General features: G+C 40.3%; 2 long non-coding RNA genes across 4 annotated transcripts in view; one reads left to right on the top strand and one right to left on the bottom strand.

The window, feature by feature from the left end:
* Positions 1 to 5,884, bottom strand: part of LOC122559904 (uncharacterized) — a 53,492-nt gene extending 47,608 nt beyond the window's left edge. The window contains exon 1 of the long non-coding RNA XR_015759602.1: positions 5,786 to 5,884. This is a non-coding gene — a long non-coding RNA (uncharacterized LOC122559904). The remainder of the gene's footprint in view (positions 1 to 5,785) is intronic.
* Positions 1 to 25,115, top strand: part of LOC148147652 (uncharacterized) — a 287,296-nt gene that overhangs the window by 250,469 nt on the left and 11,712 nt on the right. For 2 of the 3 annotated variants that reach the window (XR_015759604.1, XR_015759603.1), the window contains exon 3: positions 3,215 to 3,366. The exons of the other annotated variant lie outside the window; for it this stretch is intronic. This is a non-coding gene — a long non-coding RNA (uncharacterized LOC148147652). The remainder of the gene's footprint in view (positions 1 to 3,214; positions 3,367 to 25,115) is intronic. 3 annotated transcript variants of the gene reach the window in all.

Below are 25,115 nucleotides of genomic sequence, written 5' to 3'. Positions count from 1 at the left end.
TCCAACATCCAAATGGGAATGAATATTAGGAAGACATTTTATTCATTCATGGGATGAGGGAACCCTTGCTAGCCCATCCGTAAAGTGTTTCGTCCCCACCTCTTTCACTGTCATTACTGATGCCATTCCTCTTTTTCTTTCTCTCTCCAGCTGGCAGCAGACTGAGGTTGAACAAAGTTACTTGCCAATTTGTTGGTATCTTTGACCCCAAGATATGCTTTTGATTGCATAATTTCTCCATTGCTGATTGCCTATTTCCTGAAACCCTCTGCCACACTGATTGCTATACCTTGGCTGAGGGAGAAACTGACATCTTCTCTCAAACCTCTACTGATGGCATTCCTTTCTGTGCAGTGAGCAGGATGCCTGGCTCTGCCTTTCCATCTTTCAAAGTCCCCTTGCATGTTCCTGACATTGTCAGGTCTATGCAGAACTAATTGAGGCAAATGAAAATTCAAATACGTGTACAAAATTATGAGCTGCATAGAATGTAGTAGACAAGAAGAAACCTTTCCCCTTGTAGGAGGTATTAATGATTGAGGGCATAGATTTAAGATAAAGGGCCAGAGGGTCAGAGGAGATGGAAGATAAAGCTTTTTCACCCAGAGGGTAATGGGAATCTGGAACTCACTACTATAAGGGTAGTAGAAGCAGAAATCCTCATAGGCTTAAAGAAATATTTAGATGTGCATTTGCCGTGCCAAAGCATGCAAGGCTGTGGGCCAAGTGCTGGAAAGTGGGATTAGAGTAGTCAGGTGACTGTTTTAAACTGGTGCAGGCATGAGGGGCTGACAGGCCTTTTCTGTGCTGTAAATCGATATGGCTCTATGACTATTTATTCATGTTTGTAACATGTCTGTGGGCAAGCAATTACTTTTCCCATGGTCTAAACTTATCAAGTCCCAAGAACCTTTGGTGATTTATATTTGAAGCTGAGGGAGGATTTCCTCTGTATGTTGTTTTTAGTGAAATTCTGCATCAAAAATATATTTTTGATTCTGTATGAAGTAACAGAGGATATCTTGCTCAATGTGTTTAAACTAGATGACCGATAGTTAAATCACAAATTTTAAATTAACTTATAGCGTACTTCTGCATAAAATAAAAAAACAATTTTACTAGATTACCATTTTTATTAATGAGAGCTTCAATAAAGAAGAAGGCAAGTCTTACAATGTGTTCAAGAGGAAATGATGTAATTACCTCACCAGTCTATGACCTGATTTACTTCTTAGAGTCTCACTGGCATTACACTTTAATGCAAAGGGTACGGATGCATCTTCACAGGTCCATTTGATTCTTTTGAGTGCTCTTTATTCTGGTTCAAAACCTCCTGTTCCTTAATTCACAATTCCTTGCTCTCCTTTTGGGACCATCTGTACCTTTGGCCAAGATTCTTATGACTATTTCTAAGGTCTTCTTTAGTCTATTCTCATTATCATACATTGTGAAGTACCATAATTATTTTTTATGTATTTATGTTAAAGATGCTGCATACCTGCAAGCTGTTCTTATACAAATAAGTGTAAGTGATGGATAGAAAACCTCTGCAAATTCTGCCCTGGAGCATTAAGACTAAACACTTCCTATTTCCTTGTCCCATTGCTTTTCTGACAAGAAAGTAGAAACAGAGAATCACAGTGGAAAAGGAAGAAAAAAATGGTACAGTTGCTAACATTTTGTTCAACATCACCTGCATCAACACTGACAGTGTTCATGTCTATTAACACCAATCAGATAAGTTTGGACTTCAGTTCTTCCTGATGGCTATGAAGAGCTACCTAGTGAATAACAAAGTGATAGATCAGAAAAATTCCACTATTAGTCCACAGTCTACACTGCTGTGGTGAAAATTACATCTGAGACAGGGTAGGGAGAATACAACTGGCATCTGGGTTCGGAAAGTAAAAGGTTTCTGCTCCTGATTGCTAATCAGAGATAACAGTTGCTAATGTTCCCTCCTCCTGTAGCCAAAGGGCTTAAAGGCTTAAGGTCCTGGAGTTGGGAAAGACTTTGGAGTTGGACTTCAAACAGGCACCATATAAGCTTTGCAACTTGGTACCTCTCTAGTATCACATTCAGGAGGACTGAATCATTTCCAGGTCCAGATCTCATGAATATTTTCTAGAGTGCTGTGGCACCAAAGGGGAGCCAATGGCCTAATGGTATTATCACTGAACTATTAATCCTGAAACCCAGATAATGTTGTGGGGATCTGGGTTTGAATCCCACCAAGGCAGATGGTGAAGTTTGAATTCAGTTAAAAGAAAATGTGGAACTAAGCGTCTAACCATGGCCATGAAACAGCTGCTGATTTCATGGAAAGAAACATCTGGCTCACTAACGTCCTTGAGGAAAGAAACTGCCATCCTTACCCAATCTGGCCTACATCTGACTCCAGATCCACAGCAATATAGTTCACATTTAACTGCCCTCCGGGCAACTAGGGATGGGCAACAAATAGTGCCTAGCAGAAACACTCACATCCTGTGATTGAGTTTAAAAAAAAAGCATCCTTTTCCATCTTTCTGGTTTTCCCTGGAGAAAAATGTATTGCTATGTTATTGTATGTGGTCACATAATTAGTAAGGTTGGAAATCATTTCTGAAGGTTGGAGGACTATTCCTGTCCAAAGAAGTCTGAATTATCAGTGCCAAACAAAAAATAACTCATAGCTTTTTGGAAAAACCCTCCAGCAGTTTCGTTTAAGAGAATTGATTGGGTTTCTCAACACTTGCAGGAACAGGCAAGTCAAGACCTACAGCGCTTTCTATATCAAAAGCATCTCTGCCTGCTTTTGACAATGGCATTGAAGATTGAGTTAAATGCGTGAAGTTTATTCAGATTGACAAATAATGATTTTGATACTTGTAATTCATCATTATGGACTTCTCCAGATCTTAAATTGTACATTCACTCTAAAAAATGAATTGGATGAGACCAAATATACTACAGGCAAGACACGTAGCACAAGATGATGTTCTATTGTAAATATATGCTGCTCGTGTAACCTCCTAATTGTAACATTCGTCTTGCTGATAAATGATTTGGGTTACTAAGTTGGCAAAAGTATGTTATTGTAGCAGATAACTAAATGTTTTTTAATCTATGTAACTATGCTCTGTTGAGTTAATTTCCAAGCCTATGTAAACAATAGCAGTAAATGTTATCAGTCACAGTATATGTATCATACTGTTTTGCTTTGAATCTACAGAATTCCACCCAAATATGGCATTTTTGTGCAAGCGTGAGTAAGTTAACACTTTAAATGGAATGAAGACTTGCACTCTTCAATTAGTGCTCTCCTGTTGCCTCGTAGATATAGACTGCAAAATAGGAGTGCCTCTACATCACTCTGAGCTGAGGGTAAATAACTTTGATTACTGTCAATTGAAACTATTAGATCAACTCTTCCATCTAGACATTTAAGAACTATTTAGGTGTTTACTTGTATTCAAGGCTATAGGCCAAGTGCTGGGAACTGGGAATAGATTGGGTGGATGCTTGATGACTCACGTGGACGCTATAATCCAAAGGCCTCCTTCCATGCTGTAAAGACCCCATGACTCTATGACCTTGATTATAGGACCGTGTTTACCACATCCTGGGTTAAGCACAACATCTGATGGGGGTAGATTGTGGCAGGCTAAAAACTCAATATTACATTTGCTAAAAATAAATTTTGAATAATTGAACTTGTAAAAGAGAGATTATGAAAGTTAATAGTATGCCAGTCAGTATTTGAGAAAAGCAGAGCTGCTTTTCAAGTGGTTTTTTCTGAAAGAATACGGAAAGAGGGTCCCAGATCCTGGCCAGAACATTAACTTGCTTTTATTCTTCAGAGTCTGAGGAAGTCTCTATATTCTTGATAGTTTCTATTGACTTTTCACATTTGTTATTTATCTCATTTCATATTTGAACACTTACTTTCTACTCTGTCAAAGAGAGATTAAGGTTTTTGCAGGAACTCTGTAATAGATATAAATTTCCCGTCCTCCTGATTTTCCATTTGATACATGTGATATTGGCAGATTTCTAATTCTCACCTCTTTCTCGGCACCATAAGATCAGGAAGTGGGTTGATAGTACCTTCCTGTCATCGGATTTTCTACTTTCGCTGACAGTAGCAAAGATAAGACGAAAATCAAGAAAATGTTTTCTGTTCCAGGGCAGCTTTGAAATGTTCTCATTGTGGTGCAAAATGTTTTATAAGCATAGCTTTTAAAAGTGGTTTACTGGATAATAAACATGCTATCCACTCCATCTTATCGCAGTCGATGTAAAATGCCCACTAAATGAAGTCAGGTTTGCCAGATCTCAATGCACTACAATTTTTTACATCTCTTTTGCTGGCGACACTCCTTTGCATGTCAGGGGTGTATCCACTGGGAAAAGATGTAATTTCTGTCATTTCCTGTGGTATCTACATTTTGAGAAATCTCATCTATCAGAATTCAGAACATAACTTTAACAACAGGAAAAACAAGGACTCAAGAATATTCAGATAAACCTCTGACAGAGAATAATTTCAATTTAAAAGAAAATGCCATCTAGTGTCCAGAATTCAGAACTTGCAAACATTTTCAAAACAGACAAAGGAAGACAATATTCTTTTCCCCTTTTTACTTCCCTTCCAGAAGGTGAAAGGTTATGCCGTTGTAGTTCTACAAATGGTGGGAGCTTTCAAGTATTTTGCTCAATATGTCATTGCCTTAAACTAAATGTCGCCTCTGACGTTTGAATGGGTTTGCTCAGTGAAAAACAGAGTCATTTTATCATTGGAGAGTTTGCTGATCAGACTGCACTGAGTTTGTTAATCATACCTAATCAACGGTTTTCTATGTTCCTATATTGATAGCAACTGCTTGCTTGATGTGTGTGCTGGTTGAGAGTATGATTGAGTTCTATGTTGCCCATTGCAGTCAAATAGCGTTCAATAAATGCTGACATGACTACTGATGCTCACATTCCAAGAATGAATTTTAAAAATCTATTTACTGTCAAGACTCATGCATAATTAATAGTTAAACAAAATAAAAATGCTCAGTGTCAATTCCCTTTTCTGAAAACTTAATGTAGCTTCCAGTTTACAAGGTACTTAACAATACTAACCACAACTTTGATCATTTTCGTACTCAGAAAAACCTGCTTGTTGTCAGCAAGGTCACTTGCACAACTCTTCTGGTTTAGTTTGTATTTTAAGTCATGTCAAGGACAGTGCCTTCTTTATCAGTCTTTTTTTAAAAGGACCAGACCATGTTTTTTATACATAAACATTAAATGCTGTATTACTACATGATGCATGTTTGAATACAGTGCATTTTACAATGTCACAGCTTTAGTAAATAAAAGTTTTATATTTCAGGGAGAATAGCAAAATAGGACACATAGTTTAAAAAATAACACAATTTTATTGACCTTGACTCACAAATTACCCTGAACTTAAATATTAGAACTCCCCTACTGGGTTTAAAACATGAAGAATTGATCAAATATACCAGGGTAAATGAATCATGTATGTTAAACCTTCAGGTTAATAGTTTTACTTCTGAAGGACTTAATGGCTGTTAATCAAAATGGCACATGGACATTTTCCTGAGGGAAATTTCATTAAACATGAACTGTGTCAGAAAACTAATGATCACAATTCACTTGTTATAATTCAACCTTTCAAACTTGCAAAGTTGTTAAGAAGCCACTTATGCTGGATAATTTACAAACATCTGGCAATTAATGGAAGGGTGTAACTTATCTCTCCACGAAACTGGAGAAAACACTGACTTACCCAAAAGGCTCTTGGTGTAACTGGCATGCAGTATTGTTATCCCCTCCTCAATATCGTTGGACTGTCCTTCTGTTTCATTTGTTTGACCCCAGTATGTTTGTAAGTGCTGTTCTGAAGTGCACGGATATTTTGTAAGCAAGTCGATGGCAGCTTGGATACTGGTGCTGTGGTGCGCTGGTTAAATACTGTAAACTGTAAATAAGCCCCTTGAGTACAGAGCTTAGCGTCCTTGAAAATTGAAACTATTCCAGAAACCATCACATTCAGGAATCAGCAGAGAATTTATACAAAAAGGTTATGCAGATAAATAATTTATTTCAGCCAAATAATTGAATGGCCTAGACAATTGAGGAAAATTGGATCCACATAATTTAACAATGGAGGCAATTTGCATGAATGAGAGTGATGATTAGCCTGGGTGTTGATACGGAAATGGAAACATTTTAATCAATCTTTTTTATTCATTTTGGGGATATGGGCATTGTCTGGAGTCACATGTAGGCCAGAACAGTTAAGGATGGTAGATTTCCTTTCCGAAAGGGCATTAGTGAAACAGATGGTTTTTACAACAGTGACTGTGATTACATGGCTACCAATAGACTTGCTTTTTATTACAGATTTTTTACTGAATTCAAATCTTACCATCTGTGATGGTGGGATTTAAGCCCACGTCCTCAGGACATTAGCCTGGGGTTCAGGATTACTGGTCCAATGATATTGCCACCACATTACCATCTCCCCAGATCGTATTTGTCCAGGAGCTTTAACATTATCAAATATTCCAAATAACTTCATAAAGGAGAAGCTTGAATCAAGGAGAATTGTATAGCTTTTGAAAGTGGGGTGAAGAGGCTGATTAGGATGTTTCCAAGACATTTGGGAAAGTGATAAACTACATAATGGAGGGTGTAAGAATCATCATAACCTAGTATCGGAGGACTATTTGTGGAAGGTAATAGTCCTGTAAGGATTCATGCTGGAGGCATGATATCACATAGTTTTGAGTGGCGAATGGAAAAATCCAGCCCTCGAACCTGTTTTGGACCAGACCAATCCCCCTCAAAATGTATGAAGAAGATAGCCTCGACCCTATGTTTTTCTTATTTTAAAGGCAAATGTAAGGCATTGCATTCCAGATGAAATTCGATTGGGTCAGACATATTGATTTTAAGCAAAACACACTTTATTTTTACACTACAGTTAAAATACAGACAAACTAAAAATAAAAGAATTGGCTTAACTGTAACTTTATTGAAATGCTTAACAAAATTTTATGTATACATATTAACTGCTAGTAATTAACAGTTGCAATATCATAATTTTAAGTCTGTCCAAGAGAAAGGCTGCGTTAGTGAGTACAGTGGGTTCCTTCTTGATTATATGTTTTTGGAGATAAGTCTCGTGATTAAACTTAAAATATAAGTCATAGCTATTAATTTAACCTGGGCAGTGTTTTGTAGAGGAATAAGACAGTGTTATTTTCTGGGTCTGTAGATTGTGAAGGAGCAAAAATGGCCTTTGCAGTGATATATACTTGTCAGATGTGGGAGTTTAAAGAGAGTTTAAGGGTTACTGCGGATTATATCTACCATCAATGCTGTTGGATGCAAATCTTATCAGATCGAGTTGATCGGTTGAAGAGACAGAAGCGATGAGGAATTTGCAACAACAACAGTATGTGATAGATGGCAGTTATAGGAAGGGGGGAAAGTCTCAGATACAATCACATAGATGGGTTAACTCCAGGAAGGGTAAGAGAGGTGGACAGCTAGTGCAGGAGTCTTTTGTGGATATACCCATTTCAAACAGGTATGCTGTTTTGGAAAATGTAGAGTGTGATGGATTCTCAGGGGAACATAGTACAAACAGCCAAGTTTCTGGTATTGAGACTGGCTGTAATGCAACGAGGGGTACATCAGCTTTCAAGAGATCAATTGTGTTGGGGAATTCTGTAGTCCAAGGTACAGACAGACGTTTCTGTGGCCAACAGAGAAAAAGCAGAATTGTGTGTTGCTTCCCTGGTGTCAGGATCAAGGATGCCTCAGAGAGGGTGCAGAATGTTCTCACGGGGAAGAGAAGCCAGCAAGAGGTCATTGTCCACATTGGAACCAATGATATAGGAAGGGAAAAGGTTGAGATGCTGAAGGGAGATTACAAAGAATTAGATAGAAATTTAAGGAGGTCCTCAAGGGTAGTAACATCTGGATTACTCCCAGTGCTATGAGCTAGTGAGGGCAGGAATAGAAGTATAGAGCAGATGAATGCATGGCTGAGGAGCTGGTGTATGGGAGAAGGATTCACATTTTTGGATCATTGGAATCTCTTTTGGGGTAGGAGTGACCTGTACAAGAAGGACAGATTGCACCTAAATTGGAAGGGGACTAATATACTGGCAGGGAAATTTGCTAGAGCTGCTTGGGAGGATTTAAACTAGTAAGTTGGTGAGGGGGAGGGGACCCAGGGAGATAGTGACTCAGTTTGTGGATGCACCTACTAGAGAAGGTGCAAACTTTGACCTACTCTTGGGAAATAAGGCAGGGTAGGTGACTGAGGTGTCAGTGGGGGAGCACTTTGGGGCCAGTGACCATAATTCTATTTGTTAAAATAGTGATGGAAAAGGATAGACCAGATCTAAATGTTGAAGTTCTACATTGGAAAAAGGCCAATTTTAACGGTGTTAGGCAAGAACTTTCAAAAGCTGATTGGAGGCAGATGTTTGCAGGTAAAGGGACGACTGGAAAATGGGAAGCCTTCAGAAATGAGATAACAAGAATCCAGAGAAAGTATATTCCTGTCCAGGTGAAAGGGAAGGCTGGTAGGTATAGGGAATGCTGGAAGACTAAAGAAATTGGGGGTTTGGTTAAGAAAAAGAAGGAAGCATATGTCAGGTATAGACAGGATAGATCGAGTGAATCCTTAGAAGAGTATAAAGGAAGTAGGAGTATACTGAAGAGGGAAATCAGGAGGGCAAAACGGGGACATGAGATAGCTTTGGCAAATAGAATTAAGGAGAATCCAAAGGGTTTTACAAATATATTAAGGGCAAAAGGGTAACTAGGGAGAGAATAGGGCCCCTCAAAGATCAGCAAGGAGGCCTTTGTGTGGAGCCACAGAAAATGGGGGAGATACTAAATGAATATTTTGCATCAGTATTTACTGTAGAAAAGGATATGGAAGATATAGACTGTAGGGAAATAGATGGTGACATCTTGCAAAATGTCCAGATTACAGGGGAGGAAGTGCTAGATGTCTTGAAACGGTTAAAGGTGGATAAATCCCCAAGACATGATCAGGTGTACCCAAGAACTCTGTTGGAAGCTAGAGAAGTGATTGCTGGGCCTTTTGCTGAGATATTTGTATCATTGATAGTCACAGGTAAGGTGCTGGAAGACTGGAGGTTGGCAAACGTGGTGCCACTGTTTAAGAAGAGCGGTAAAGACAAGCGAGGGAACTATAGACCGGTGAGCCTGACCTCAGTGGTGGGCAATTTGTTGGAGGGAATCCTGAGGGACAGGATGTACATGTATTTGGAAAGGCAAGGACTGATTCAGGATAATCAACATGGCTTTGTGCGTGGGAAACACGTCTCACAAACTTGATTGAGATTTTTGAAGAAGTAACAAAGAAGATTGATGAGGGCCGAGCAGTAGATGTGATCTATGTGGACTTCAGTAAGGCGTTCGACAAGGTTCCCCATGGGAGACTGATTAGCAAGGTTAGATCTCATGGAGTACAGGGAGAACTGCCCATTTGGATAGAACTGGCTCAAAGGCAGAAGACAGAGGGTGGTGTTGGAGGGTTGTTTTTCAGACTGGAGGCCTGTGACCAGTGGAGTGCCACAAGGATCAGTGCTGTGCCCTCTACTTTTTGTCATTTACTTAAATGATTTGGATGCGAGCATAAGAGGTACAGTTAGTATGTTTGCAGATGACACCAAAATTGAAGGTGTAGTGGACAGCGAAAAGGGTTACCTCAGATTACAACAGGATCTGGACCAGATGGGCCAATGGGCTGAGAAGTGGCAGATGGAGTTTAATTCAGATAAATCTGAGGTGCTGCATTTTGGGAAAGCAAATCTTAGCAGGACATATATACTTAATGGTAAGGTCCTAGGGAGTGTTGCTGAACAAAGAGATCTTGGAGTGCAGGTTCATAGCTCCTTGAAAGTGGAATCGCAGGTAGATAGGATAGTGAAGAAGGCGTTTGGTATGCTTTCCTTTATTGGTCAGAGTATTGAGTACAGGAGTTGGGAGGTCATGTTGCAGCTGTACAGGACATTGGTTAGGCCACTGTTGGAATATTGCGTGCAATTCTGGTCTCCTTCCTATCGGAAAGATGTTGTGAAACTTGAAAGGGTTCAGAAGTGATTTACAAGGATGTTGCCAGGGTTGGAGGATCTGAGCTACAGGGCGAGGCTGAACAGGCTGGGGCTGTTTTCCCTGGAGCGTTGGAGGCTGAGGGGTGACCTTATAGAGGTTTACAAAATTATGAGGGGCATGGATAGGATAAATAGGCAAAGTCTTTTCCCTGGGTTGGGGGTGTCCAGGACTGGACGGCTAAGGTTAGGGTGAGAGGGGAAAGATATAAAAGAGACCTAAGGGGCAACTTTTTCAGCAGAGGGTGGTATGTGTATGGAATGAGCTGCCAGAGGATGTGGTGGAGACTGGTATAATTGCAACATTTAAGAGGCATTTGGATGGGTATATGAATAGGAAGGGTTTGGACGGATATGGGCTGGGCGCTGGCAAGTGGAACTAGATGGGCTTGGGATATCTTGTCAGCATGGACAGGTTGGACCAAAGGGTCTGTTTCCATGCTGTACATCTCTATGACTCCAAGACTCTATTCCAAAACACACCCTTGAGAATGGCAAATTCAGTAAACATGCAATTCTAGCAGCAGGAAGAGAATCCCAACTTTTAGCTGTAACAGAGAGGGGAACAATAATTTCTACATCTAGCTTCAAGATCCCAGCAACTGCTGAAAGCTAAAGTTAAAAATCCTCATTCTGACATCACCCATTCAGGCTGCTACTATTGTGCCAACTTGAAAAAAGAACCCTCACTGTTGGTTTACTTTATTGGCTTTGAGCAGACCACTTTTCACCTCTGTATCAACATTCAACTTCTCAACTCAAAAAAAAGGACAAAATGTACTTCCTAAAGCCATAGTATTGTCACAAACCTGATGGGGGCCATCCTCCGTTTTTGAAAGTTTTCGCAAATATATCTAACTAGCCAATGCAACATTTTTCTATTGCTATCATGCAATAAACTGCAGCTTGTTGTTAAGAACAACTCTTCTTGTGAAGATCCACCACTGGGTTATCGTCTACCATTGCTAACTGAATAAGCCCTTAGATACAGTACAGAAAGGTGGATTAGTGGTTGCATTCTACTCATCTCACCAGTTTTGAGTGGTTGGTTCAAGAAGCATGTGGTAGACTATAAAAGACAAGATGGATAATTGGTGGAAATGTGTGGAGAGAGTAAGCAAGGCTATGAGTGATTTGTAAACAAGGATCAATATAATCAGGAAGCAGGGAGGTGACAAAATTGTGGCTAACTTAAAAAGAAACTGAATTTAATTAATTTGACAACTTGCCTTCTGCACAATGCAGTTGATATAGCCACCATCTCCATATTGACTACTTTAGACTGCGCAACTCTCTCTTTCTGCTACAAGTCTGCTCAGTGTGCCGAAAGACAAAAGTATTCAACCTCTTGTTAACCATGACCAACTTAAACCCCTTCCTACAACCCCACAACTTTGAGGAATGCTCATTACATTCCTCCTCACCACCTCTTCAATAGTTTCCACTCTCACCTTTGGCCATTACATCAATTCCACACCGCAACCCACTCCCCCCAACTCTGCTCTCCTCTCTTTTTCTCCTGTCCTTTCCAGACTTACCTCAATTGTGAGACCTATCTTCTGTCCCTTTGCTCTTCTCATTAATTCATGGGGACCCAACTCCAACTGTCTGATCCTCCATCCTAATTGATATTTAAATAGTTCTTACCTTTCACCCGTGCCTGTTCAAGGACTCAAATTAACTTCTTCTCTTGGTATGCTTTCGTTTATTGGTCAGAGTATTGAGTACAGGAGGTGGGAGGTCATGTTGCGGCTGTGCAGGACATTGGGTTAGGCCACTGTTGGAATTTTGCGTGCAATTCTGGTCTCCTTCCTATCGAAAAGATGTTGTGAAACTTGAAAAGGTTCAGAAAAGATTTACAAGGATGTTGCCAGGGTTGGAGGATTTGAGCTATAAGGAGAGGCTGAACAGGCTGGGGTTGTTTTCCCTGGCACGTCAGAGGCTGAGGGGTGACCTTGTAGAGGTTTACAAAATCATGAGGGGCATAGATAGGATAAATAGGCAAAGTCTTTTCCCTGGGGTCAGGGAGTTCAGAACTAGAGGACATGGTTTAGGGTGAGAGTGGAAAGATATAAAAGAGACCTAAGGGGCAACTTTTTCACGCAGAGTGTGGTACGTGTATGGAATGAGCTGCCAGAGGAAGTGGTGGAGGCTAGTACAATTGCAACATTTAAGAGGGATTTGGATGGGTATGTGAATAGGAAGGGTTTGGAGGGATATAGGCCGGGTGCTGGCAAGTAGGACTAGATTGGGTTGGGATATCTGGTCGGCATGGACAGGTTGGACCGAAGGGTCTGTTTTCATGCTGTACATCTCATGATTCTATGACTCTAAATGCTATTCTCATTAACTCTTATTCCACTGCAAACAATTCTTCCTCACAGAGCTTTTTGTTTCCCACTTCTATCTCTCTTTAACTGTCTACATGAATTCTTTAAAGTCACCTCTACATATTCCAGAGTATCAAATTATCACAAACCAACCATAGATAACATTCTTATGATTATTTTCATGGTTTATTCCTCCTTGCTTTCCTTGCTTTTTCTACATCACATCAACTTCCAACACCTCTGTCCCATGATCTAATTCCTTGGAACACTGTCAGTCAGTTACAGTTTTAGCCATTCAGTCCTTTGTCTAGCATTCCCCTTGCATGATGCATCAAAGGGATATGTTCACAACTTCCCACGGAGCTATTGCTCTTCCTTTTGCTGACCTATTATTGTTACCAATTACTAACTCCTTTCATAAAAATAAGATCAGTTGTTAGACACATAGCTCCATCAATCCAAAACCTCTCTAAACCTTCTATTGCCTGTTCCCAGCTTCATCACTCCATTATCCCTTGCGACTTTTGTATTGCCTCCACTCAGCCACATCACTCCACCAGTCTTTTTCTCCCCTCCTTTCCTCTGAGCTATGAAATTGCTTACCCAACATTGTCAGATGAACATTAAATTCCTCCATTGCGGTCTTTGGCCCATGCTATCATCTGCTTCTGCGGCAGTTCCAGTTAAACAAGATTGTTGACAATCTCAGTATCTGGTTCACCCCAAGTTAAGTTTCTGACTTTGTAGTCAATCCAAAACAAAGACTGTTTTCTCTCATTTTCATACCACTAACCCTATTCCTATCTCAGCCACTTCCTGTCAAGATCTTTGTGTATATTTTTGTCAGCTTGAGACCTTATTACTCCAATGTTTATTTGGCCAATATCCCGTTGTCTAGGAACATCAGCTGATCCAAACTTGCTGCCTTGCATTCTAATGTCAATTCATATTTCATCCCCATCATGAACTACAGTACTTTCATGCTCCAATTCTCAAACTAACAATGCTTTGTTTAAAATAAAGCCCCTCAATTGCCATGACTCCTGAATACAAAATAACTTCTAATTTTACAATTTCCTCCAAACTCTCTGTTCCTCTGACTTAGTTCAATTACATCTTTTCAATCCTGTTTTGTTCATAAATTGACTGCAACATTTGCCTGCTTTACAATAAATGCACTTCAAAAGTAATCTCTTGATTGCCATGTGACCCAGCTTCCCTCCCAGCATATAGACTGCTCCCCTACAATAGCACACATCTACATGGAATCACTTATCCCTCTAATGATCACTAGCCATGATCCCTATTTGGACTCCTGCCTGCAATGTACGGACCTGACACCCTTGGCCTCAAGTAAGGATGGAACCCTTTTGAAAACATCAGGCTCCAATATAGAGAGAACACTTCAATCAACTCCTAAACTGCCATACAATTGTCAAGGAGGATGTGCTTGAGAAAATCCTCCAACTCCCTAGCAAAAATGATCTTTGACTTACACCTAGTATGGCAGATGTTGAAGCCACCTTTAAACACAAGAATGGAAAAGCCACAGGTGTGGATGGGATTCCAGTGGAGATTTTCAAACTTGGAGGAGCAGAGTTTACCAGTCTTCTCTGTCAACTCTTCCTGAAAGTCTGGAAGAGAGAAGAGATCCTTGCTGACCTCAAGGATGCTGACATTGCCACTGGCTTCAAGAATGGAGACAAAGTGATGTGGGAACTACTGAGGGATCTCCCTACTCTCCATCGCTGGGAAGGTTATTGCCTGACTCCTCACTAGGTGCCTTATCCCAGTCTCTGAGGAAATCCTTCCGAAATTCAATGCAGCCTCTGAAAAACTGTGGATTTATGGATATGTTTTTATTGCTTGACAACTCCAGGAGGATTGCCAGGAACAACACCAAGAACCCACATAGCCTTCATTGATTTGACCATGGCTTTTGACTCAGTCAATGGGGAAATGCTATGGAAGACCCTTTCAAAGGCTGGCTGTCCAGTGAAATTTATCAACATTCTCCATCTCCTCCACAACAAGATGTCAATGATCGTCAGACCAACAGTAATAAGGTGAATTCTCTTAGGTCATGACAGGCGGCAAGCAGGGATGTGTCATCACCTTCACCCTTTCTTCATTGTGACGATTCTTCATCTTGTCAAGAACGAGCTTCCCAGTTATCTGGACATTGTCTGCAGGATGGATGGAAAACTTTTCAATCTGAACAGGTGCATGGTGGCACAGTGGTTAGCACTGCTGCCTCACAGTGCCAGAGACCTGGGTTCAATTCCCGCCTCGGGCAACTGTCTGAGTGGAGTTTGCACATTCTCCCCGTGTCTGCGTGGTTTTCCTCCGGGTGCTTCGGTTTCCTCCCACAGTCCCAAAATGTGCAGGTTTGGTGAATTTGTCATGTTACATTGTCCGTAAATGTTGGGGAATGGGTCTGGGTGGGTTGCTCTTCGGAGGGTCGGTGTGGACTTGTTGGGCCGAAGGGCCTGTTTCCACACTGTAAGTAATCTAAATTACACAAATCCAAGAAGAGATCAATACTCGCTTGTGGAACTTCAATATCTGGATGACAATGTCACATCTGCTCTCTCGGAATAGAATCTTCAAGTCTCACTTAATGTCTTCATAGAAACATACTGAAGAATTGGCCTCAGCTTTGTCCTCAAGAAGACTTCAATCCCTTACTGACCTGATCCAGGTCAAATTCCAATCCAAGCTTCTGTTAAGATTAAAGGAAAAATTGTCATAAACGTGGAGCATTTCCCCTAACTGAGAAGGCTGACACGGAGATGCAGAAATTCAACATCACCTCCAAGTTGTGAGCACCGCACTCAGATGGCTAAGGATGAGTGTCTTTGAAAACTGTAACATCCATGTTACAATTGATACCAAGATACTTGCATGTATATTTCTGACTTTATAACTTCTGACTTCTTCCGTCTGACTCTTCTATATGGCCCTGAAACTTGGATAACATATATACGGCATCTCAATGCCCTTGAGAAATGTAATTAATGCTGTTTGAGTTGGATCCTCCACAAAGAACATAGAACATTACAACGCAGTACAGGCCCTTTAGCCCTCAATGATTTACCAACCTGTGAAATTAATCTGATGCCCATCTAACCTACACCGTTCTATTATTATCCATATGTATGTCCAATGCCAATTTAAATGCCCTTAATGTCAGCGAGTCTACTACTGTTGCAAGCAGGCCATTCCACACCCCTGCTACTCTCTGAGTAAAAAATACTATGCGTGATATTGGTCCTAAATCTATCACCCCTCAATTTAAATTTATATCCCCTCGTGTAGGCCTTCACCATCCAAGGAAAAAGGCTCTCATTGTCTACCCTATCTAACCCTCTGATTCTCTTATACGTCTCGATTAAGTCACCTCTCAACCTTCTTCTCTCCAAAGAAACAGCCTCAGTTCCCTCGGTCTTTCCTCATAAGACCTTCCTTCCATACCAGGGAACATCCTAGTAAATCTCATTTGAACTCTTTCCAAAGCTTCCGCATCCTTCCTATAATGAGGTGACCAGAATTGCACGCAATACTCCAGGTACGGCCTTACCAGTATCTTGTACAGCTGAAGCATGAACTCGTGGCTCCGAAACTCAATCCCCCTTTCAATAAACACTAACACACCATATGCCTTCTTAACAACCTTATCAACCTGGGTGGCAACTTTCAGGGATTTATGCACCTGGACACCAAGATCTCTCTGTTCATCTACACTGCCAAGAATTTTACCATTAGTCCAGTACTCTGCATGCCTGTTACTTCTTCCAAAGTGAACTACCTCACACTTTTCAGCATTAAAATCCATTTGTCACTTCTCAGCCTAACTCTGTATGTTATCTATGTCCCTCTGTAACCCACAACATCCTTCAGCACTATCCACAACAATGCCTACCCTAGTGTCATCTGCAAATTTACTAATCCATCTTTCTATGTGCACATCCAGATCATTTATAAAAATGACAAACCTCAATAGCCCCAAAATGGATCCTTGCAGCACACCACTGGTAACTGAGCTCCAGCTTGAACATTTCCCATCAACCACCACACCCTACTTTCTCTCACTTGGCCAATTTCTGATCCAAACCGCTAAATCACCTTCAATCCCGAAACTCCATATTTTGTGCAATAGCCTACCGTGTGGAACCTTATCAAATGTCTTACTGAAGTCCATATACACCACATCAACCGTTTTACCTTCATTCACTTGTTTTGTCACCTTCTCAAAGAACTCAATAAGGTTATTGAGGCACACCCTATCCTTCACAAAACCATGCTGACTATCCCTAATCAAATTATTCCTTTCCAGATGATTATAAATCCTATCTCTTATAACCTTTTCGAACACCTTACCCACAACCAAAGTAAGGCTCACTAGCCTATAATTACCAGGGTTGTCCCAACTCCCCTTCTAAACAAGGGAACAACATTTGCTATCCTCCAGTCTTCTGGCACTACTCTTGTCAACAATGATGACATAAAGATCAAAGCCAAAGGCTCTGCAATCTCCTCCCTGGCTTTCCAGAGAATCCGAGGATAATTGCAATCCCATCTAATCTTGTAGCCTGTACATCTGCATTCTCACTAACATTGCCCTTTTCCAATGTGAATACTGAGGAAAAGTATTCATTAAGCACTTCTCCTATGTCCTCAGATTGCATACACAACTTCCCAGTACTATCTTTAATTGGCCCTAATCTTACTCTCATCCTTCTTTTATTCCTGATATATCTATAGAAGGCCTAAGGGTTTTCCTTGATCCTATCCGCCAACAACTTTTCATGCCCCCTCCTGGTTCTTCTTAGCCCTCTCAAATCTTTTCTGGCTAATTTACAACTCTCAAGTCCCCTAACTGAGCCTTCACAAGTCATCCTCACATAAGCCTTCTTCTTCCTCTTGACAAGAGCTTCAACCCCTTTAGTAAACTATGGCTCCCCCTCTCGAAAACTACCTCCCTGCCTGATAGGTATTTACTTATCAAGGACCCGCAGTAAGTGTTCCTTGAATAGGCTCCACATTTCAAGTGTGTCCATCCCCTGCAGTTTCTTTCCCCATCCTATGCATCCTAAATCTTGCCTAATTGCATCATAATTGCCTTTCCCCCCAGTTATACCTCCTTCCCTGCAGTATATGCCTATCCCTGTTGATATGCCTATGCCTATTGTAAACATAACCGAATTGTGGTCCCTGTCACCAAAGTGCTCACCGACCTCCAAATCTAACACCTGGCTGGGTTCATTCCCCAGTACCAAATCTAATACGGCATAACCCCTTGTCCCATCAGCTGGGAGGACAGGCTTATGAGCATTGGTGTCTTTGAAGCAGCCAATTGCACCAACATTGAAGCCAGGATTATCCAAAACCAACTCTGCTGTGTTGGCTACACACTTAGGATGTCTGAGTTCCAACTACCAAAGCAAATCATCCTTGGCCAGCTCAAGGACAACACACACATGAGAGGAGGACAAAGGAAGTATTTCAAAGACTTCTTAAAGATTTTCCTCAAAACATACGAAATGGATATCAATGTGTGGGAGACCCTCATTCAAAAGAAAGTGATTCGGAGGAAGCTCCTGTATGAAGTGACACAATTCTTTGAGAACAGCCGTCAGCAAGAGGCAGTATGGAAAAGGAACAAGAGAAAGGAATGCCAGAGATTTCATGGCCAAGACCAATTCCATTTCATGGAAACACCTACCAAATGCATTGTTGGAGATTCAGCTCTAGGATCAGGCTTTTCAGCCATGCAAGGACCCACAGAATCATAACTATTGACACGGAATTTCCTAAATAGACAATCATACCCCTTGGCAAGTAATTGCTGGTGAAGATGACTGCAATGTATTGTATAGTTCCATGTTACATAATTAAATATTGTACAAGTTTAGTTAAAAGCACATTTCTCCAAATTAGCTGATGCATGTTCCAGTCCGTACTTCTTTATGACATTCATATTGTATCACCTCAGTACTGCTTTTTATCGTTCCATCGAATTCTGACATATTTTATTTAATTGTTAAGTTTTCATAAAACTCACCTACCTATAATTTTATTTTAACATATCACAGTTGTAGACTTAAATTGATTAAACTTTTGCAGTCAATCACTTTTATTTCTTCTAAATGAAAGTACAGGTCTACGATAACTGTATAATTTGTGATATACAACCTACAAAAGTCCCCAGGGATAATATAAATTTGTTTTTTTTCCATTCCATGTTTAACTGAATAACACCAATTTTGAATTTCAATTAATGTTATTTTGGTTCATATTCTTGTGCCCACTGTGCAATTGCTCAGTTATTCATCTAGCTAGAACAAGATTTGAATTTTCTTGTGTCTTTTTTAATGTGTCAATCATTGCTAAATATTGCCTGACAGCATGTTTTTCACATGAATAGCTGTAGTGAGCATTGCAGGTTATGTGTGATTTGTTCATTTTGGTCAACTCTTGGATATTTGCTTTCTAACTGATATATTGTGGTTGATGTTCATCCAGGTGCAGGCTGTGAACAGTTAACACAGTTTCAAGTGGAAAATATCACCACTCACTGCTATGACTGATATTTTGTGTGCCAATTATACCTTCAAGGGAGGGGTTGATGTAATATTCTGAGTTATAATGTTTTAAATTGTGAATTATCAATCAGACAAAGAACAGTGTGTCCGCATTATAATACATTGAATGATCCCATATGCAAGATGCCAGAAGTTAGTTTCATCATGTGGGCCATAGTCAGGGATAATTCTAATGACCTAATTTGTCCATATTAGCTGTCCTGCCAATAGAAATAACGTTAAGGTTTAGTACAGTATTGATATTTGCTATTCAATATTATTAAAACATTTAATTGACTATGCTTCTGAAAGTATTTACAGAAGATTTTGATTATTCCCTCTTTCTTTTCAATATGTGGTGAATTGGCTGCAATGAACTAGACTGGCATTAGAGGTTATTTGATTGGCCAAAGTGACTTCCCTTAAACTTTCTACTCTTTTATCATTATTCAACAAACAATGTCCAAAGTTTATATTTGTGGAGATCAAGTGTACATAGATTAAAGACCACAGCTGTTAAGTATCATACCGCTAATTATCACCATTTTCAGAGAGAAACAAAGACCCTGGAAGGGGTAAGGTATACATAAAGACAAAATGAAGGCACTAATTAAGCATATGCTCTCCGGGTAACCTGGATACCTCTTTAAGATCAATAATACCACTTCACAGTGTCAGGAATTAGGCATGAATAATGGAGTTAAAAGCAAAATGTTAGGAACCTGAAGTGTAGTATTGAGAAATTCAACGAGTCTGATAGTATCTGTCAGTGGAGAAACAGTTCAAACTTCAAGTCCGATATGACTATGTTTTTGGAATTGAAGAGAGAGAGGTGGTAACGTGATGGGTTTTATATTGTAGAAAGAAATGGGAGATGCAAATGGAACAGAAGGGAAGATGAAGAGAAGGTCAAAGGGTGAACAAGATTAAAGATCAGAGGTGGTACAGAACAAAAGGCAAAGAGAGTGGTAATCAGTTCAGAGGAGGGAGATAGACCCAAAGTAGATGGTAAGAGTAAATGCTGATGGCAGAATTTGGATTGGCTTTGTTGAAAGCAAAGCCAAGAAAACCAAACACAAAGGTGGTTGGGATGGGATAAGGTGGGGTCAAGGCAATGGAGACAGTGGGAGCAAGAGAAACAAACTAGGATGGTTCACAGTCTGAAACTGTTATGTTCTATATTGAGTTCAGTTGCATAGCAGGGAATTAGATCATAAAATGTATAGAATGCAAAGGGAGAGTTGCAACTGGAGCTCAAAGATTATAGTTTAAGTATTATTTTTGATTCAAGAAATTTATGAAATTTGATTTATGAATACTTGTGAAGAAATTTGTATGTATTAACTATTATTGGCGTGGTGGAGAAAATGTGTAATTTGGAGGTTTGGGAAAAAGTACTAAAAGAGACAGTAGCTTGTTACATTGGCCTTTGGGTACCAACCCATTGGTGGCTTGCGGTTGGTGTAGTTCTCTGCCACCAATCTTCCATTTCATGGTGTCTAAGAGCATACCTAATTATCAGTGATAGAAGAGATACAACTGAAGAGTCTTAATAAGAAGAGGAACAAATAAGATGTAGTTTCCTGCACAATAGCAACAAACATGGTTAACATTAATTATTTAAGCATAATTATAACTATCAGATGTTAGAGATGACACATCTGTCTCCATTGGGACCTTGTGCCTGAATCTCTACCCACAGACTACTACTTCATCAGATTGGGTGGAGCAAATGCAACACCAACATCAACTTCTCAGGATCATTACCACACCCAACATGGATATATGTGATTGTAGACCTCTCAATTACTGGCTATCCAATGGCTAGTCTAGAATATAAATCTCAGCACAAATCACTTACATCAGGAGAGGTGGTAGAAGATTTTTAAAAATCAGATAGGTAAAGAAAATATATTAAACCTGTTCTGTCAATCATAACTATTTCAAATTGTTAGAAAACTGTATAAAATTGCAATATAATTCCTTGAAACAGCAAAGGAGCATTGAGTAATTCTAAAAATATTACTCAACATGTGGGAGTGATTCAGAATCATTACCATTTATTGCTTAAGTAGCTGTTAGCCACATAACCCAGCCTTCTGCTTGATATAACTGCCAATCAAACCATTTATCATCAGGATAACTACATCCTGACATTTTTGTTGTATACCTATCAGTTACAATATTCAATTTTCAGCTGCATGGACATAGCAAAGCTCTAAATGGAACATCTACACTGGAGCTACTATGATTGTAAAATTAAATCATGTGTGTATCAGATGGTCAAGTCGATATTGATACCACCTTTAGTAAAGTTTCAGATTTAATTCTGAACTTATTTTATTAGGATCTCAAACTGATGCTGGGAAAGAAAAAAATAATTTTAATTTATTATCATTATTCACTAACCCACTGAAGATTATTTGCAGAAACCTTTTTTTCAGAGTCAATCCTTTAGGATTGAGGACAACTTGCTTCTGCTGTGGTTTGATGAGTTATGAAATGATTGGTAAGTCCAAATGCACAATCTTCAGACTCTGCTACACGCAGTGGTTGAAGGGTCATATAGATGAAAACTTTAGAGGTTTGTGACCTCCCCTCAATGCCTTGACTTTGCCTCTGCATAGTATTGACAAAGACTCTCAATGTGTTCAGTGCCCTCCTGAAAGAACCTTCTTGAGTTTGGTGAATCATAGGTCAGGTATTCCCATGAGCCGGTGACGCTGTTTCACCTTTTTAAGGATGCTTTGAGGACATTTCTACAGTGTTTCCACTGTTCTCCTGGGAGTCTCCTTCTGCAGCTATGTTCTGAGTTGAGCAGTTACCTTGGGATTCTGGTGTCAGGCATACTTGGTTTTGAATGATTAGTGCCTCGATGCCAGGCATGTTGGTATGGAAAAGGACACTGCTATTGGACTGAATTTCTCTCTGCCAGATTTGGGAAACTTTGAGAAAGTAGCAGTGGCACTAATTCTGAGTGCTTTGAAGCTGCTATTGGTTGTCTAAGTTGCCAAAGCATAGAGGAGCATGGCAAGTCTGACCTTGGTGTCAGTCTTGTGATTTTGATTCTCAGTTACTCTCTTCCTCACTTGTCTGTAGGTTGACTGGGCTTATTGGAAGTGATAGTGAATTTTGTTGCCTATTATTCAGAATTGTGTTATGGTGGCAAGCCTCTCTGTCTTGTTGAAAATCCTGGAAGACAGGAGGAATTTCAATTGCTTTCCTAAACCAGTATTTTGGGAGGGGAGGGGGGAGAATTGGAAAATGGGATTAGAAAAGTTAGGTGGTTGTTCTTGACTGGCACAAACTCAATGGGCTGAAGGGCCTTTTTCTTTGTTGTAGACCACTATGAGCCTGTGACTTTATGGACTATGATTTGGAGGTGTCATGTTGGACGGGTGTGGACCAAGTTAAAAATCACACAACATCAGGTTATAGTCCAACAGGTTTATTTGGAAACACTAGCTTACAGAGTGCTTTGTCTATCTCATATGCTGCAGTGGTTGAAGGGGAGGTCACAAACCTCTAAAGTTTTCATCTATATGACCCTTCAACCACTGCGTGTAGCAGAGTCTGAAGATTGTGCATTTGGACTTACCAATCATTTCATAACTCATCAAACCACAGTAGAAGCAAGTTGGTACATTGGCGAGACCAAGCAGACACTATGAATCGATACTGTGCAACAATCACCAGAGGGATGTTCCCTCCCAGTTGGGGAACACTTCAGCGGTCTGGAACATTTGGCCTCGGATCTTCAGGTGACCATCCTCCAAGGTGGACTTCAGGGTATGCAAAATGGCCTAGCAAATGCTGATAGCCAAGTTCAGTACCCATAGGGGTGGCCTCAACCAGGACCTTGGGTTCATGTCACACTACAGGTGACCTCACTGCACAATACACTCTCTCTCTCTCACACACACACACACACTTACATACTCACACACTCATGCAGACCCTGTCTTTCATATGCATACACATACACTCTCATACTTGCACCTACGCACACACCCTCTCACAAGTGTATACTACATCACACTCATACATACAGTTCATGAAGCATACACACATGCAAATGCAAACTTTGTCCTGTGTACTCACACTCACATGCATACTCACACACTCACTCTCTCTCTCTCATGCACGCACACATATGGGGTGAATTTGCAATTGCAGCATTATATTTGCAGATACATTTTATTTTGCTCAAAAGTGCACAATCTGCAGGCAGTCAATGCAGGGAGTCATAGAGTCATAGAGATGTACAACATGGAAACAGAACCTTCAGTTCAACCCGTCCATGCCGACCAGATATCCCAACCCAATCTAATCCTATCTCCCATGGGGAACCTTGTCGAACGCCTTACTGAAGTCCATATAGATCACATCTACTGCTCTGCCCTCATCAATCCTTTTTGTTACAATATTTTATAAATTCCTACTTTGGAAATAGAATCAGTCTGACTCAAGATTGGGATATGGACAGACTCTAACCTCACACCTTTAATGCATTGTCTGAGCTGAGAGGTCACATTTTTTTATAAAACCTTATATTATCTCGAGAATGTGACTTAAAAGAAGTTCTGGGATTTACATATTAATGAGCCAAAGCCTGCAACCCATTCTAAAAGATGAAAGACTTAACAGCAATCCAGGTTTATTCAATATATAATTTCAGTTGCACGGCACTGAAATCTTTTGTTATAAATTCCGTGACTTATGATCCCCTTCCAAAGCTACCTAATGAAGGAGCAGTGGTCCAAAAGCTAGTGCTTCCAACTAAACCTGTTGAATTATAACCTGGTGTTATGTGATTTTTAACTTTATGGACTGGAAGAGACTGAAGTTTTTATAAATGTGTAATTCTTGCAGGTAACTGTCTGGTAAGAAGCCAACTACATTCCCAAAAATAGGAATTTGGTGTCCCTGGTGTCTGAAATCCAGAGTATGGAGATTAGACCAAATAAGAGCAAGTCTGTTCTCAGTGTATTCTTTTGTGTACCTCGGATACCACTTTGGAGAGCTAAAGATGCCCTTTTAAATATTGTTCCAGGAACCATGGGTCCAGGGGTCACGGATTTTGGGAAGGAGAGCTGACTATTGAGGGGAAGATTGTGCACAATAACTAAATATACTCCTTCCAATGGTCCAACCTGTCAAGACCATTCAAGAGTATCAACAAATGTTAAATTTATAAATTTATAAACAAGTGTGAACAAGTGTCAACCTACCAGCAAGTGTCTAGGAATCTCAAAATGACTGGTTAGGGATGAGTGTGTTGAGATTATCGGGGCACATACCCCTCATGCAGAGAATGGGAACCAGTCAGAGAGTTGAACAGACCAGGCTATGGCTTTGACTGCAGCTCCAAAATCTTATATAGGCACTCCTGAGATTGGGGATGAGGTTAACCAAATCCCTGCGAGTTACTGTGAAGGAAGACTGGCTACATTTCCTCACAGTGAGGTGAGCAAGCCTATACTGAGGGATACTGGGGCCAGCTGGAGAAAGGCATGACCTTACCACTAAAGAGGGTAAGGTGCTGGTAAAAAAGATTGAAGGAGGGTATTTGCCCTTCCCCCTTTACTGTGCGAAGTGTGACCTTTAATCAGGACCAGTCACCATGGGTGTCATCCCCACACTGCCTGTCAATGGGATTGACCTATTCCTTGGTAAGTATCCAAGGTAACAGCATCCCCAGTGCTTTCCAAGAAGTTTGCTGAGATCTGGGAAATGCAATTAAAATAACTAGAAGCCCTTTCCAAAAAAATGCAGTCAGCTGACCTAATGGTCAAACTCACAAGGAGAAAATCTGCCAAGGTCAAGCAAGTTACCTTGGAAACATAATGCATCAAGGACAACTTCTGCACAGGGCTCCAAAGTAGTAGAAGCAGTAACATAGATCACCATACCTAAAATGAAATGGGAAATCATGACATTCTTGGAAATGGGTAGGTTCTCCCGAATGCAGATCCCAAATTATACCTATGATGCTGATAGGTCTATGACTGAAAAAAAACAAAGGTAGCATAGGCTAAAAA

This window comes from Chiloscyllium plagiosum, unplaced genomic scaffold (genome assembly GCF_037043375.1).
Source record: "Chiloscyllium plagiosum isolate Xiang-an unplaced genomic scaffold, Cpla_swu_hap1 HiC_scaffold_15, whole genome shotgun sequence".
Classification (NCBI taxonomy): Eukaryota; Metazoa; Chordata; class Chondrichthyes; order Orectolobiformes; family Hemiscylliidae; genus Chiloscyllium; species Chiloscyllium plagiosum.
This window is presented reverse-complemented; position numbering and strand designations above follow the sequence as displayed.